At 43.5% G+C, this 18,378-nt stretch overlaps 1 protein-coding gene across 5 annotated transcripts in view; it reads left to right on the top strand.

The window, feature by feature from the left end:
* The window catches only part of LOC130523722 (synaptotagmin-2-like), a 33,560-nt gene that overhangs the window by 4,476 nt on the left and 10,706 nt on the right, over positions 1-18,378 (top strand). For 4 of the 5 annotated variants that reach the window (XR_008949983.1, XR_008949984.1, XM_057029220.1 and 1 more), the window contains exon 1: positions 4,292-4,494. The exons of the other annotated variant lie outside the window; for it this stretch is intronic. The gene's annotated coding sequence lies outside the window, so the exon portion shown is untranslated. Of the gene's footprint in view, positions 1-4,291; positions 4,495-18,378 lie in introns of those variants that run through there. 5 annotated transcript variants of the gene reach the window in all.

The raw sequence follows: 18,378 nt of genomic DNA, 5'->3' as shown, positions 1-18,378 counted from the left end.
TCCATAGAAAATGTAAAGGATGCACATTCACAACCTTTTTGCGCTACGAAATTTGTAGAAATGCTTTTTTTTAACGTTTCTGTCTGAGCAAATTAAGATTGAAGCCCATGTCCGCTATTGTATATTTAATTTCGTTTGTTTTATTTTTGTTATTGATTCAGCGAATTATCAATTTTAACCAATTTATTGAAATTTCTACACTTTGGCGATCGCTTTTTCTTTTTTGCTATCTTTTTTTTTGCCATGACAGAGTCGCAGGCGTATCATAGCAACACTTACAGCGCTTTCTATTGGTCAAGACATCCGCATTCTCGTAGCAACAGTGACACGGGGTTTTGTTGTTGTCATTTGTCAATGACATACAGAGCAGCGAAAGTCAGAACTGACCCGTTTTAATATAGCAAAAATCGCCCAGTGTATTTTCCCCGATTAGTTCAAAAAGGGACGCATCTTGTGGTTACGAGTCCGCATATTTCGCAACCTGGTCTAATCTGCGAACACATTTCGTCAGCCAATGAGATGAGCCAGATTCTGCATCGTCATACTCCTGTCAGCTCGTTGACCGAAGAGCAGGGGAGGATTAAAAATAAATTTGCCGTAAATGTTAAGCATCGCACCATTCAGTAATGCATCCTTTACGGAGTGTATGTGACGCCATATATGGGACGCTTACCTTTGTTTCTAAACCATTACCGTTTTCCATGAACGGGTGGCAACCATACAGTGGTAATCACTAGGAGTAATTGGGAGGGGTTCTTGCTAAAGCAGGCATACTAGCCCAACACAGGGCTAAATGTAACTCTTTTTGTTTGAAATTGCTAATTCGTTATTTGATTCTATAAAGACAATCACAGCTCCTGGGCTTTTAATTTGGTATTTCCTGTTACCAGCAGTGTACGGTTGCATAATAGCAAAATATTAGTTTCACTCAGGAGTTTTATATTTATATTTCACATTTAGCAATATTCAGTAATCAAAATATTAGATGTATCATTTATGTATACAAATCAAAATGTATGTTTAATATGTGATATATTTCTATATCAAATTTTCTTGTAAATATCCTAAAATGCTGCTGCTGTTTTACAATATTGCTTAAATTCACCAAAGCACTTAATTGGTTAAAATACTGAGCAACTAAACAATATTATTAATCCAAATTAATTATTTTAGTACTACTGAGGAAAATGTAAGCTGAGTTCCTCCCTTTTCCATTGACAAGATCTTTTTCTCCTCCATAAGCACAGGTCTATACACTTCTGTTGTTTCTCTTTGCATTAAAAACATATCACTCCTGTCAGAATTCCTTACAGCTATGAGAGTTTTGTAAAAACTGTCACCCGTAGCCCACTTGCCTCTGTTTGTTACAGGAGCAGCATTTACATGCGTTGTTGAAATTGAAACTGACTCCTCTCTTAGTTGTTTTACACATTGAATTTTGCTGGATGAAGGTAAGGATTGTGTGCAGTATGATTTTCTCCTTGTGTACACAGAAATGTTCCCTCAATCGTGTTCAAAATTTGCAATGATATGGACATTTTGGACATTCTTTTTATAAAAATGAAAATGCAGATAAATCCATACTGAATACCTAAAACAGATTAGAATTTAAGAATGGTTTAAGATAGTTTTTGAAAGGACACTTCTTTGGATAACACAATGCTTGTCCAAGACTTGCTGATGTAGATGTAAACAACTATACACTAGGCCCTTTCTTTAAAGTATGTGCAAGTAACATGTTTTGTAAAATTGTGGTGGAAGGGTCATTGAAATGAACATAATGATTGAAGTACAAGATTAGAGTTATGAGAGGAAGAAGTGAGGAACAGGAAGAATCGAGGAGAGAGTGGAGGCAGCTGAGTCAGACAAATTCCCTTCCACCTTCCTGCTTCTCTGGTACACCCCTGCATTGCAGCACGCCCTGCTGGACCTGAAATGGTGTAAACTCTTCTACAGCCTCTTTGCTGTCTCAGAGGAGACAAATCATCTCACACAAAGCTCATGTATCATCCAATTTCCTGCATTGTTTTCTTCAAATTGTATTCTTTTACTATCTGTATTAACTTTTGCTGGGGCTGCTGTCCTAGTGTAGTGCTGTCCTCAAACTTACCTTGTCTTTTACAGTGGAGCTGATCGTAGAGAGTGTGGAAGAGATGCACTCATGTGAGAAAATTCAGTGGAACTGAGAGACGATGGAAAGGGATGGAGTATCTCAAAATGCACAGACGCACTAGATTGAACTACACCCTTATTACTTTGTGGTGGAATGCAGCTGAACTGTGACAGTATGGTAATTCCAATGACCACAAGATCAGCTGAGTCAAGAAGCAGGAGTGATTTATTTAATCCAATCAAGAAAATTAGATAATTGCATCTGGTCTCCACATCTTAAAATGATGACACATCACTAATTTCACAGAGATTTATTACATTTCATAAGCTCTTTACACACATACATTCAAAGTTCCTACTCTAACTTTGTACAGTGGGACCTCTACTTATGAATTTAATTCATTCCAGAAGTGGTTTCGTAACCTGAAAATGACATAAGTAGAGATGCTTTTCCATGTTAATGCCCTAATTCGTTCCAAGCCCTCAAAAATTTGGACATAATTTTTTTTATAAATCATAAAAATGCATCAAAACATGTAACAATTACATGTTACAATTAGATTACCGCACAATAAATGTAGGAATTCACTGCAAGGCTTCTCCAGGAACAAAAAATAACTTTATTACAGGCTAATCTTACATTAGCCGTCATTACTAGCAACGAAAGTTAACACGTGTGGTAACACTGCCATCTAATGGACAAACATACAAACACCCACAATAAATAAAAGCGAAACGAAGGCGACGCTGGGATACACACAAACTTGTACATATTGACGTCCCTCCTAGCCAATGGGATGACAGGAAAATGCTAGGCGATAGCCAATAACAGAGCAGCTACAAGCAAGTTTGTGTTCGCTAAACTCCGCAAGCTGCAAGTAGCAGCGGTAGCGTATTTTTGACCTTCGTATCCTGAAATTTCTTTCATATCAAGAGGAAATATTTTCCCATTGAGACGCTTTGTAACCTGAAAATTTCGCATGTAGAGATGTTCGTAAGTAGAGGTCCCACTGTATATTTTTTCATTTCCTATATCTGAATTTGATAAAGTACACACGTGCGTCTGTGTGTGTCGGTGTTAGGGCCCTGTGACTCCTCATTCAGGAGTGTACCTTGCCTTCCCATTTATCCCATTAGGATGAGCTCCAGTACCTTCCCCATGACCCTGAAAGGGATATTGTGGTAAAGAAAAAGAAGAAAAAAACAAACCTTCTTTGGGCCACTTAATGTCAATTGGACAAATATATCATGTTGTGAGCAAGAAAAAAAGAGCATATTTTTGTTAATTGTATTCAAAGACCTCTCTATGAAGCAGTATCACTGTTTATGGTATTTTGTATAACTGCAGGGAAAATATTAAATACTGTCAAAGCTGAAGGACACTCTATTAAGTAATAATTAATTTGAGATTTTAATGGTTTAATACCTTTACCCGTTGACCATTTTAATCCCCTCAACCAACCAGACACCCTACTCTCTATCCGAATTCTTTTGACGCATAATTCTACACTATCAAAGGCATTAAAACCATATATTTAACTGAGAAATTGAGGACAGGTTTAAAAGTGGGAGTCCTCAACTTACTAAGTCAGTCACATATGTATTTGTGTTTAATGGGTCAATGGATTTAATGCTGGACTGACTTTTTTATACAGGGAAAGCCAATATTGATGCAGCACTGCTGTCCAAGATGCCTGCCCTCTACTGGAAGCAAAAACAATGTGCTGTCATTGAAGCTCTCCTCAACTGGAATGATAGTTTTCTACATTTGCTTGAATGAATGCAAACAGATACTGTCAAGTCGGACCTGCATAAGCAGCGTCATATTCAAACATTGTTGTCTCATCTAAAAAATCTGTTTTTGCAGTAAACCCAGTTATCAATGACAAGTCCCAAAGACAAGTGAAAAGCATGCAGGTGAACTCATTTATCCTCATAATTAGCTGTTTGCTCTGAAGTACGGTTATAGTACGGTTTTGAGATCAGTGTTAACTGCATCTAATACAGCAAACTCAGAATATTAAGAGTTTTTCAGGACACCTGCTTCCTTTTTACAAGACAAAAGAGAGACATACTGCAATCGGCTGTGTGATCAGCATCGTAAATGAGTTTCTTGGGGTGGAGAGGAGAGAGAGGTAAAGAGGCTGTTTGCACAAGTGCATTGACAGGGGAGGGAGGTGTGAGTTGGGGAGGGTGGTGTTGGAGGAGGAGAGGGAGGAGGAGGAGAAGGAGGAGTGTAGTGCTGCAGTGAAGAGAAGTGAAAGAAGACTGCGGTCTATGCTAAGAGGAGAGATCAGACTGTTGCCACAGCTCTGAGGCACAGTGAGGCAGTTACTGATATTGGATGGGCCAGCTCACAACGGGGAATATTGCATCTGACCGGTGAGTTATGTTTTAGCAATTGGTTGGCTGAGTGAAATTATGCACCACCAGAGCTAAGAGCATCACTTAGACATTTTTAAATTCATTCTGTTACTCTATAATGAAATGAAATAATACTATGGCCCTGCACTTGAAAACTAACATGTTGGTGATTGGGTGACACTGGCTGGTGAAATCAAACACTGATTGCTTATGTCACAGAGGTAAATAGTAAACAGGGGAGTTTGATGACTATCCACAGTTTGGTGTTTTGTCAGAAGGTGCTGATTTTTCATGTGCACATACAGGAAGCCTTGCCTTGGGAGGGCGTCCTGTTGAAGCCGAAACTTTATTCCTAGTTATTACACGTTGTGACAAAGGGAAGCTGTCAAGATTCATTTTGTACCATTGCAATGACGACACTGGCTGTGAGCCAAATGGATATTTGATTTTCTTGTCACCTCAGATACAAACAGGTCGTGGGTAATCCCAGATAGCGTATATACAGTAGATACAGTGGAGAGTGCTTAGCAACAACATTCTTGAAATTGCCAACGCTCTTGTGTCTTGCCATAATGTTGAAAAGCACATAATGTATAACAGATCCTAGCATTTCATAAGAGGCAGAAATAAAATCTGACCCTCACTTGTCCTCAGTAATTTTAGCAGTGAATGGAAATCATTTGCCTTTTAAACTGTGTTAGATCCTTTGTATCAGGGGTCTAAAGCTCACGGCCCACAGGCCAACTGCAGCCCGCGGGATGATATGAAAGTTTAATGTTAGTGCGGCCCGCGAGTTTGATATGAATGGCACTTTACAGCATTTTGTGCGGAGCTGAACGAACCCACCAATCACGGTGTGGTATATGGCTCTCGGGGGCGGGACATTGGCTGAGCTTGCGCGAACTCATGACATTACGCCTCCTCTCTTCGAGGACCAGTCACAGCCCTTGCGGTATCCGAGACACGGATGCCCGATAAAACCTTGTTTATACCTCTCCGTTTCGTGCCTTGCGTGGCTGCGGAGCACCCACGGCGTTGATGCAGGGAGGGGTCGGGCCACCTCGATGGAAGCTATGGAATCTCTTATTGAGCGTCAATCCGGCTCCGTGCCTCGGATGCCGCGAGGGCTGTGATTGGTTCTTAAAGAGAGGGGGCATTCCAAGGTGGAGAGGAGACGCTTTGCAGAGCTGCCGTGTTTTCTAAACACGGAACTTTGTCTTGTATTAAAGTCAGTTCACAGCAAATTCTCCAAATCAGCAGCTTGTGCAATTGTCACATTTTAGTGTTGATGCATGTGTGTGTGTTGTTAGGGACTATGATGGACCTCTGCTTTCGCGTGGGTGAGGCTACCTGACTGGTGGCACCACTAATGTCCATCACTCTGTTGCAGCCAATGAAAAAGCGGCGCATGGGCGAGTCATCATAGCTCCGAATACATCTCGGAGTTGGAAACTCTCATAAACAAAACGTGAAGTACTTTAAAATAGTTTTAAAAAAAATAAAAAATGTATATCACATGCGTAGTATATTGAAATATTTATATTAATAAATTTAAATTTTCTCTATATTAAAAAAAATATTGGTAAATATCGGTAGTGACTATTTTGTATTCCCCAAACATCGATTGTGATATATATAAATATATAATTATATATATTACACAGCTCCAAACATGTCTTTTTCAAAGCCTGCAATGAAGAGAAAGGTCAGTGATGAGCACAGACAATTTCAGGAAAAGTGGGAAATGCAATATTTCCGTCGTCGGGGCACCCCGACGTGTCTTATTTGCACAGAGAAAGTTGCAGTACACAAGGAATACAATTTGAAATGTCATTACACAACTAGACATGTTGAGTACGCAAAATACCAAGGAGATGAGAGAGCCAACGCGGTTGCCAATCTTAAAACATGTCTTCTGAGGCAACAAGATTCCTTTAAGAAAGCAACCAAAGAGAATGATGCAGCAGTCAAAGCTAGCTACATGGTTAGTGAGATGACTGCTAAAGCAGGAAAGCCATTCACAGAAGGTGAATTTGTCAAAAAGTGCATAATACAGGCTGCAAGTAAAAAAAAGAAAAGAAAGGTCAGTTTAGCAACATCAGACTTTCTGCCAACACCATGGCAGTGCACATTTCTGCACTGTCAAGTGACGTTTATGATCAACTGTGTGAGAAAGCAAAATGTTTCAATGTGTACTCAGTCGCTCTTGATGAGACCACAGACATCACCGACACTGCCCAGCTAGTAATTTATGTCTGTGGTGTTGGTGACAGTTTTGAAGTGATGGAGAAGTTGCTCGTAGTAATTCCATTGCATGGCCAGACCACCGCTCAGGAGATATTTCACCAGCTGTGTGATGCCATTGAGAATGCCACTTTGCCATGACAGAGGTTTGATGGAATAACAACCGATGATGCGCCATCAGTGACAGCGAGGATTTTGGACGAATGGACGAAGAGATTTTTAGAGTTGAGAGCAGATATCACACATGAGCTTAATGTACTGGACAAGCAGTTACAAGGTCAGGGGCAATTTGTCAGTACTGCCTATGACAACGTGAGAGCATTCTCCACAAAACTTTTGTTATGGAAAGCCCAGCTCTCTCAGGCAAACCTTTGCTATTTCCCAGCATGCAAGGCACTCATGGATGCAGGCACACCATTCAGTGGTGAGAAGTATGTTGATGTCATTTTGAAGCTACAGGAGGAATTTGACCACAGATTTGCAGACTTCAAGACACACAGAGCCACATTTCAGTTTTTTGTGGACCCCTTCTCCTTTCATGTGCAAGCCCCTCCTGTGCCTTAAATGGAGCTGATTGACCTGCAGTGCAACTCTGAACTCAAATCAAAGTTCAGGGAGGTGACTGGAAAAGGAGACAAGCTTGGGCAATTTTTGAGAGAATTGACCCCCAGCTTCCCTGAGCTTTCCCGAATGTTCAAGCGAACCATTTGCCTTTTTGGGAGCACATACTTGTACGAAAAGCTCTTCTCCACCTTGAACTTTAATAAGTTCAAATACAGGTCCAGATTTACTTATGAGCATCTTCAAGCCCTACTGAGGGTCTCAACTGCTTCCTCCCTCAAGCCAAATGTGGCTTGGCTATGCCAGAGAAAGCGCTGCCAGGTCTCTAGCAGCAAGAAGTAGGCAAGAGAAGCCAGGTTCAGAACAGTTCATGTTCAATGTTCCATTCATGTTCAGAAAGGTTAAAGAACTGTTAATACAGACATTTGAAACTGAAAAATAATTAGATTTCTCTACTCAGCAACTATGTGTGGTTTCTTCAGTCTTCTATATCTGCTGTATTATTATTATTTACTGATCAAGTGATTTATTTTCTTATTCATTCTTATTTTCTTTCTTTATTTTTTCATCTTATTTTTTGTTAATAAAATAAAAATAAAGATATTTGAGAACATTGGAATGTTTTTATCAGAGCTTTTCTTGTTGCCCAATCTCACCCAGACTCTGCCTCCAGCAGCCCCCAGGTGAATTGAGTTTGAGTCCACTACTTTATATCTTGGGCTTTCAGAGACAAAAAAAAATCTTACAAACACACACACACACAACACACACACACACATATATATACAGTACACTGCTAAAGAAATGAGAGAAACACTTCGAAAACACCTCAGATCTAAATGGGGGAAAATTATCTTGAGTATCTTTCCTGATAAAAAATAGGTGATGTATTAGTAACAAAATGATACCACATAATTTGATAGAAATGAAAATGATCACTCTATAGAGGAGGAAAATCAAAGACACCCCAAAAATGAAAGTGAAAAAAGTCATTGTAGCAACTCAAAATGATTCTCAGTAGTTTGTGTGGCCCCCACGTGCTTGTATGCATGCCTCACAATGTCGGGGCATCAAAATCTCTCCTTCAACTCACACATTAAAATAGTCTCTAGAAGTGTCTTTTTTCACCTGAGAAACATCACAAAGATCAGGAAGCTACTAACGCGGCATGATGCTGAAAAGTTAGTCCATGCATTTGTTACTTCCAGGCTAGAGTATTGTAATTCTTTATTATCAGGGTGTCCAAACACCTCTTTAAAAAGCCTTCAGCTGATCCAGAATGCTGCAGCCAGAGTTCTGACAGGTATTGACAAAAGAGATCACATTACTCCTGTACTGGTGTCTCTTCATTGGCTGCCCATTAAATTTAGAATAACTGTTAAAATCCTTCTTCTGACCTACAAGGTCCTCAGAGGCCTAGCTCCATCCTACCTGGAGGAGCTAGTGACACCTTACCAGCCCAAAAGATCGCTCCACTCTCAGAATGCTGGTTTACTCATGGTCCCCAGAGCCTCTAGATGTAGAATGGGGGGCCGAGCATTTAGCTACCAGGCCCCCCTGCTGTGGAACCAGCTCCCTGTCCAGGTACATGGCTGACTCCATCTCTACTTTTAAGATCAGACTTAAAACCTACCTCTTTGAGTAGTAGTAGTAGTAGTTCCAGTTACTATCATAGACAGACAAATTATCATACTTAGGGGGTCATCTAATTATTAGGTTAACATCTTAGTTATGCTGCTATAGGCTGAGGCAGTCGGGGTCCAGAAACATGATCACCTGACAGGCCTCTGTCAGCCCACTGGGTCATTGTCTCCTCTCCTCTCCTCTCCTCCTCACCAAGTAGACTAGTGATGTTATTTCTTGTGTAGTTTTTCTGCTTCTCCCCCCCTTCTGTATTCATCTACAGATATCGCTGCCTTTAGAACTGCATGATGACCTCGGGCCCCGCTGACCCACTCAACTTGACCATACCGGCTGCCTGCTTTACTAAATATTATACATTTCTGTATTTACTCTGTGGACTATGTGTGCCAATTCTCTCCTCTACCTCTGCTCTCATCTCCCCTCGTCTCCTCTCCTCTCCCCTACTCTCCTCTACCTGTCCTCCCCCTTCTCCTCTCTCTCTACCCAGTCGGCCATCAGCAGGAGGGTCCTCCTACATGAGCCCGGTCCTGCTCAAGGTTTCTTCCTGTTAAAGGGGAGTTTTTCCTTGCCACTGTTGCTTGTTTGGGGTCAGGCCCTGGGATTCTGTAAAGCGCCTAGAAACAATTTTTATTGTAAAAGACGCTATATAAATAAAGATTGATTGATCTCCTCCCAGATCTGGACCAGGGCATCACTGAGCCCCTGGACAGTCTGAGGCTCAACCTGGGCACACCGGATGGACCTAAACATAATGTCCCAGAGGTGTTCTATTGGGTTTAGGTCAGGTGAACGTGGGGGCAAGTCAATGATATCAATTCCTTTATCCTCCAGGAACTGCCTGCATACTCTAGTGACATGAGGTCGGGCATTGTCGTGGACCAGGAGGAACCCAGGTCCCACTGCATCAGTGTAGGTTCTGACAATGGGTCCAAGGATTTCATCCCGATACCTAATAGCAGTCAGGGTGCCATTATCTAACCTGTAGAGGTCTGTGAGTCCTTCCAGGGATATGCCTCCCCAGAACATCACTGACCCACCACCAAACCAAACAAGATGACAACAGACCCACCCCAGGGCTGAGACAGAACAATACTGGAAGAGTATCTGGGAGAAAGAGGCAACGCACAACACTACTGCCCAATGGCTGCAAGACCTACAAGCTGAGCACAGCCAACTCCCAGAACAAGACCCAGTAGTCATCACCTTAGCAGACATCCAAACAAGAGTGTCCAAAATGAAGAGCTGGACAGCACCAGGGCCTGACAAGATCCATGCCTACTGGCTTAAGAAGCGGACTGCACTCCATGAACGCCTGGCAGCACAGATAAAACAGCTGCTAACATCAGGGGACCACCCAGAGTGGCTAACCCAAGGCCGGACAGTCCTCATAATGAAGGACCCCCAGAAGGGCACAATACCGTCCAACTACCGGCCCATAACCTGCCTCAGCACCACATGGAAGCTCAGAAGGCATAGGGAACAACACCAGAGGTGCCAAACACCAGCTACTGGTCGACAGGGCAATCGCCCAGGACTGTAGGACACGGCACACAAACCTGTGCACTGCCTGGATTGTTTACAAGAAAGCCTATGACTCAATGCCGGACACATGGATACTGGAGTGCCTAAAGCTGTATAACATCAACAGGACACTAAGAGAGTTCATCCAGAACTCCATGAAGCTGTGGAACACGACTCTGGAGGCCAACTCAAAGCCAATTGTGTGGGTGAGCATCAGATGTGGCAAGAGTGGCTATGGGTACCAGTTCCGAAGTAGAACAACCATCAGCCACCTCCTCTACATGGATGACATCAAGCTGTATGCCAAGAACGAGTGTGACATCGACTCTCTGATTCACCTCACTAGGATCTACAGCAAGGACATTGGGATGTCTAGACAAATTTGGGTGGATGATATCTAGAAGAGGAAAGGTGATCACAACTGATGGGGTTGAACTACGTGAAGGGAACATCACAGATGTGCAGGACAGTTACAAATGCCTAGGGATCCCGCAGGCTAATGGTAACCATGAGGAGGCAGCTAGGAGGTCAGCCACAGCCAAATACCTACAGAGGTTAAGACAGGTCCTGAAAAGTCAGCTGAATGGTAAGCATAAGATCCAGGCCATAAACACCTATGCCCTGCCAGTAATCAGATACCCTGTTGGCATAATACCCTGGCGACTGGAAGAGATACAAGCCACTGACATCAAGACAAGGAAGCTCCTCACCATGCACGGAGGGTTTCACCCTAAGTCCAGTGTCCAGAGGCTGTACACAAAGCGAAAGGAAGGGGGCCGAGGGCTAGTAACTGTCCGAACTACTGTCCAGGAGGAAACAACAAGCCTCCGAGAGTACATGAAGAAGATGGCCCCCACTGACCCACTGCTGAGTGAATGCCTCAGGCAACAAAAGTACAACAAGGAGGAGGAACCTGAGGGGCTATCATGGAAGGACAAGCCCATGCATGGAATGTTCCACCGACAAATTGAGGAAGTGGCTGATATTGAGAAAATATACCAGTGGCTGACAAAGGCCGGACTGAAGGACAGCATAGAGATACTACTCATGGCTGCACAAGAACAGGCCCTGAGCACCAGAGCAGGGTCTACCATGCCAGACAAGACCCCAGGTGCAGACTGTGTGGAGATGCCCCTGAGACTGCTGCACATCACAGCAGGATGCAAGATGCTAGCAGGCAAGGCATACATCAAATCAATCTTTATTTGTATAGCGTCTTATACAATCAAAATTGTTTCAAGGCGCTTTCCAGAATCCCAGGGCCTGACCCCAGACAAGCAACAGTGGCAGGGAAAAACTCCCCTTTAACAGGAAGAAACCTTGAGCAGGACCAGGCTCATGTAGGGAGACCCTCCTGCTGATGGCTGGCTGGGTAAAGAGAGAGGAGAAGGGGGGATAGAATAGGTAGAGGATAGAATAGGTAGGAGAGGAGAGGAGAGGAGAGGAGAGGGCTAGAGGAGAGGAGAAGTAGAGTGAAGGGGAGGTAGAGGAGAGGAGAAGGAGAGGAGAGGAGAGGAGAGGGCTAGAGGAGAGGAGAAGTAGAGTGAAGGGGAGGTAGAGGAGAGGAGAAGGAGAGGAGAGGAGAGGCACAGAGCACAGAAACACACAAAAATACGATATACAATCCCTTCAGCGGGGCCGGAGGTCATTATGCAGCTCCGAAGGCGGCGATACCTGTAAATAAATAGAGAGGGGGTGGAGGGGAAGCAGAAAAACTACACAAGAATCAGCATAACTAGTCTGCTTGATTAGGAGGAGGAAAGGAGAGGAAAGAAGAGGAGAGGAGAGAAAACCATGACCCAGTGGGGTGACAGAGGCCTGTCAGGTGATCATGTTTCCGGACCCCGGCAGCCTTGGCCTATAACAGCATAGCTAAGATGTGACCTAATGATTAGACGACCCCCTAAGTATGATAATTTGTCTGTCTATGATAGTAACTGGAACTACAGAACTAATTCTGCAGCAATAAGCTTTTTCAAAGAGGTAGGTTTTAAGTCTGATCTTAAAAGTGGCGATGGAGTCAACCTCCCGTACCTGGACAGGGAGCTGGTTCCATAGCAGGGGGGCCTGGTAGCTAAATGCTCGGCCCCCCATTCTACTCCTAGAAACTCTGGGAACCACAAGTAGACCAGCATTCTGAGAACGGAGCGGTCTATTGGGCTGATAAGGTATCACTAGCTCCTCCAGGTAGGATGGAACTAGGCCTCTGAGGACCTTGTAGGTCAGAAGAAGGATTTTAACAGTTATTCTAAATTTAATGGGCAGCCAATGAAGAGACACCAGTACAGGAGTAATGTGATCTCTTTTGTCAATACCTGTCAGAACTCTGGCTGCAGCATTTTGGATCAACTGGAGGCTTCTTAAAGAGTTGTTTGGACACCCTGATAATAAAGAATTACAGTAGTCCAGCCAGGAAGTAACTAATGCATTGACTAACTTTTCAGCATCATGCCGCGTCAGCAGCTTCCTGATCTTTGTGATGTTCCTCAAGTGAAAAAAGGCACTTCTAGAGACTAATGTAATGTGTGAGTTGAAGGAGAGATTTTGATCAAAAGTTACTCCTAGATTCCTCACAGAGAGACTAGATGTTAATGAGATACCATCTCGAGTGATCATATGATCTAATCTACTAAGAGGTTCAGGACCAAACACCATGACCTCAGTTTTTCCTGGGTTAAGGAGGAGGAAATTTGAAGACATCCAGGACTTTATGTCTTTAAGACAGGTCTGGAGCTTCACTAACTTCTCTGTCTCCTCTGGTTTCATGGATAAATAGAGCTGAGTGTCATCAGCATAACAATGAAAATGTATCCCATGCTGCCGAATAATGTTCCCTAAGGGAAGCATGTACAAGGTGAAGAGGATTGGTCCAAGTACAGAACCTTGAGGAACTCCATGGCTAACCCTACTGTATGAGGAGGGAACACCATGGACATGAGCAAACTGGTATCTATCAGATAAGTATGATCTAAACCAGTCTAGTGCTGTCCCTTTAATCCCAATCACATGTTCCAGTCTCTGTAACAGGATGCTGTGACCAACTGTATCAAAAGCAGCACTGAGGTCCAGCAGAACCAGCATAGAGACCAGTCCATGATCGGAAGCTATGAGAAGATCATTAGTGACTTTAAGAAGTGCTGTTTCTGTGCTGTGGTGAGCTCTAAAGCCTGACTGAAACATCTCAAACAGGCTGTTCCTCTGCAGGTGCTCCAGTAACTGAGTCACCACCACCTTCTCTAGAACTTTAGAGATAAAAGGAAGGTTGGATATTGGCCTATAATTTCCTAAGACATCAGGATCCAGTGATGGTTTTTTAAGCAACGGCTTAATCACTGCCACCTTGTAGGACCGGGGTACATAACCTGACACTAAAGAACCATTGATCTGGTCCAGGATAGAACTGCCTATCAGTGGTAAAACATCCTTCAACAGGTGTGTTGGGATGGGATCTAAAAGACACGTGGTGGTCTTGGATTTCTGAATTAGCAATGACGCTTCAGAAAAATATATAGGGCTGAAGGAGTTTAAGGGCTCGTTGGAGACCCTGTATGTTCCCACAGTCAGCACATCTGGTGATGATCCAGTTTTTGGGATGGCCTGGTTGGCTTTCTCTCTGATAGCTAGAACTTTATCAGTGAAGAAGCTCATGAAGTCTTCACCACTAAGGGAAGAAGGGATACGTGGATCTAAAACACTGTGACTCTTAGTTAATTTGGCCACAGTGCTGAAAAGAAACCTGGGGTTGCTCTTATTTTACTCAATTAAAGAAGAAAAATAAGCTGTTCTAGCCTTGCGAAGGGCCTTTTTGTAAACTAATAGACATTCTTTCCAGGCTACATGATAGCTGTCTATTTTACAAGAATGCCACTTCCTTTCCAGTCTTCGCACTTTCTGCATGAGGGTCCTGATATGTGAATTATACCAGGGGGCACACCTCCTCTGATTTACTATTTTCTTTTTCAGGGGGGCAACAGAATCAAGCGTGATTCTCAGTGAGGTTGCTGCACCTTCAGCAATAGAGTCAACCTCTGCAGGGCTAAGATTATAATGATTGATCCCTGGGGAAACACACGGCGGTCCCGGGATCAGCACAGGGATCACTTGCTTAAACTTAGCTACAGCATTATTTGAAAGACATCTGCTATAGTAAGACTGAGCTCTGAGCATAGAAGAATCCTTAATCATAAATGTAAAAGTGATCAAAGAATGGTCTGACAGGACTGGGTTCTGAGGGAACACTGACACATGTTCTACCTCAACACCATAAGTCAGAACTAGATCTAGGGTGTGGTTGAAGCTATGAGTTGGTTGGTTTATCTGCTGGAGGAAACCAACTGACTCAAGTAATGAAATGAAGCGATTTCTAAAGCTGTCATTTATAATGTCTATATGGATATTAAAGTCTCCAATGATAATGACTGTCTGTTCTAAGGACCAAATCAGATAAGAAATCAGAGAACTCAGACAGGAACTCTGAATGTGGACCAGCAGGGGGCCGATATACAACTACAAACAAAAGTGGCTTTTCTGCCTTCCACTTCAGATGAGTGATGCCAAGAGTCAGGCTTTCAAATGAACTGAAGCCATGTTTTGGTCTGGGATTAATTAATAACTTGGAGTGATAGATTGCTGCCACTCCCCCTCCTCGACCAGTAACACAAGGAATATGATAATTAAGATGGGTAGGAGGAGTAGATTCATTGAAGCTAAAATACTCCTCCTCCTGAAGCCAGGTCTCAGTAAGACAAAATAAATCAATGTGATGATCCGCTATCAGGTCATGTACTAACAGGGATTTACACAAAAGAGATCTAATATTTAACAGTCCACACTTAATTGTGATATTCTCCAACATTTTTAACCGTGGAACAGAGACTACCTCTATAGTGTTAAATATGTTATTGTTGGTGGATGAGGGTTCTAAGGAAGCAGCAGAGAGGTGTGTAAGACTACAACTCTGCATCCTGGTCTGGATCCTGGATTGTCAGGTCACTTTGGGTCTAATAAAATTAGCCAAATTACTACAAATAAGAGAAGCACCATCTCGTGTGGGATGGACACCGTCTCTCCTAATCAGACCAGGTTTTCCCCAAAAAGTGCTCCAATTGTCTATAAAGGCTACCTGGTTTTCAGGGCACCACCGTGACAGCTAGCGACGAAGCGATGACATGCGGCTAAACATCTCATCGCTGGCCAGATTGGGGAGGGGACCAGAGAATGCTACGGAGTCCGACATCGTTTTTGCGTAGTTACACACCGACTCCAAGTTAATTTTGGTGACCTCTGACTGACGAAGCCAGGTGTCGTTGGCTCCGACGTGAATAATAACTTTACCAAATTTACGATTAAGTCTCGCCAGCAGCCATAAATTTGCTTCTATGTCACCCGCTCTGGCCCCCGGAATGCACTTGACTATGGCCGCTGGAGTCGGCTTCACGTTGCGCAAAACAGAGTCGCCAATTACCAGGGTCGGTTTCTCAGCGGGTGTGTCGCCGAGTGGGGAAAAGCGGTTAGCAACGGGAAGTGGTTGGTGGTGCACCGTGGGACTTTGTTTTGGGCTACACTTCCTACGAACTGTCACCCAGCCGCCCTGGCTAGCCGGCTGCTGCCGGGGGACCGCTAGCTGTAGCTATGCTAGGCGGCTCCACAGCAGCTAGCTTATCCTGGCTACTTGACGGAACTCCAGCTAACTCCAAGCTGCGGAACCGCGTCTCAAGCTCGCTAAGTCTAGCCTCCATAGCCATAAATAAACTACACTTTCTGCACCTATTCCCTTCACTAAGGGAGGCAGGGGAGTAACTAAACATTTCACACGCTGAACAGACAAAGACACCGGGTGAAACAGACGGTGAGGCCATGCTAACGCTAGTAATCAGCGAAGCCCTGTATTTGTTTAATATGGGTTGTTTCTCACTGTTGATATCAGGTGACTAGAATGTCCCAAGTGTTCAAAATTTTAAGTAAAGTGAATACAACACACCAAGTGTTCAATATTAAGTGAATACAGCACCCCGTGCACAATGCAACCAACGAACGATTGAGACCGGAAGTGACACAATACTCACCCGGAAGATCCGGAGCGGCATGGAGCGGCATAACCAGGTGGCTGGCATAGTGTACAGGAACATCTGCACTGTATGGAGTGGAGGTCCTAGGGTCCAGGTGGGAGACACCCCCGAAAGTGCTGGAGAACAAGCAGGCCAAGATCCTCATCAGGAAGAAGGAACACAAGAAGGAAGAAGGAACACAAGAAGCTGGAGAAGTACCAAGGGCTGAAGGAGGAGATGGAGAGAATGTGGGGCATGAAGGCAACAGAGGTCCCAGTATTGATTGGGACACTAGGGGCAGTAACACGCAAGCTGAGTAGATGGCTCCAACAGATGCCAGGAACCACATCAGAGATCTCTGTCCAGAAGAGCGCAGTCCTAGGAACAGCTAAGATCCTGCGCAGAACCCTCAGACTCCCAGGCCTCTGGTAAAGGACCCGAGTCTGAAGGAAGGAGGCATCGCCCAGGAGGGCGAGGAAGAGATTTTTATATATATGTAATCCTGTTTCTTTGTTTCATCTTTATTTTGTGTGTTACTTTTTCCATGATTTGTCTCCATTAGTTTCCGTTTAGCAAAGGCATATGTGCAAGATTTTTTAAGAGCCACCCATCTTCCCATGTAAAAATAAAGAACTCCCAATAATATTTATTTTGCCATATTGTTGAAATTATCTTGCTCCTGACCAAAATTGTTTAGTTCAAAAAAATGCAAAGAAGGGGAGGCAGCTATTTCACTCTGACAATTCCACCTTCATACAGTGTAGTACTGAAGACCCTAATTTGTTATTCTCTCTGAAAAAAAGAGTTTGCCTTTGAGTTGTTTTTGTTTTTTTTCTTTAATTTTCTGATTACAAGGTCATAATGGTCATAATGGATTTGGACAAAATCTGACACAATGCAAGAAGAAATAGTTTGTCTGTACAAAAACAATCTGGGCTGTCGTCATTTGTTTACACTGTCTGCACATGTTATAAGTTTATTCTGTTTTTTGGAGGGGACTTTGAACTCATCACTGTAATGCATGTGATATGTGTACATTTAAGGTACAGCTTTCCTAACATGTGAGGACCTTCAGAGACTACTGATACTCATATTTCATTTATTAATCATCAATCAATCGGCGACACACCCGCTGAGAAACCGACCCTGGTAATTGGCGACTCTGTTTTGCGCAACGTGAAGCCGACTCCAGCGACCATAGTTAGGTGCATTCCGGGAGCCAGAGCGGGCGACATAGAAGCAAATTTATGGCTGCTGGCGAGACGTAATCGTAAATTTGGTAAAGTTATTATTCACGTCGGAGCCAACGACACCCGGCTTCGTCAGTCGGAGGTCACTAAAATTAACTTGGAGTCGGTGTGTAACTACGCAAAAACGATGTCAGTCTCCGTAGCATTCTCTGGTCCCCTCCCCAATCTGGCCAGCGTCATCGCTTCATCGCTGGCTGTCACGGTGGTGCCCCGAAAACCAGGTGGCCTTTATAGACAATTGGAGCACCTTTTGGGGAAAACCTGGTCTGATTAGGAGAGACGGTGTCTATCCCACACGAGATGGTGCTTCTCTCACTTCTAGTACTCTGGCTAATTTTATTAGACCCAAAGTGACCTGACAATCCAGGGTCCAGACCAGGATGCAGAGTTGTAGTCTTACACACCTCTCTGCTGCTTCCTTAGAACCCTCATCCACAAACAATAACATATTTAACACTATAGAGGTAGTCTCTGTTCCACGGTTAAAAGTTCACCAAGCACAGAGCAGGGGAGCGGTCAATCACCAAAATCTTATTAAAATTAATACTGAAGAACAAGTTGGAGAAACTAATATCACAATTAAGTGTGGACTGTTAAATATTAGATCTCTTTTGTGTAAATCCTGTTAGTGCACG

The sequence above is a fragment of the Takifugu flavidus genome, chromosome 4 (assembly GCF_003711565.1).
Source record: "Takifugu flavidus isolate HTHZ2018 chromosome 4, ASM371156v2, whole genome shotgun sequence".
In the NCBI taxonomy this organism is placed as follows: Eukaryota; Metazoa; Chordata; class Actinopteri; order Tetraodontiformes; family Tetraodontidae; genus Takifugu; species Takifugu flavidus.
This window is presented reverse-complemented; position numbering and strand designations above follow the sequence as displayed.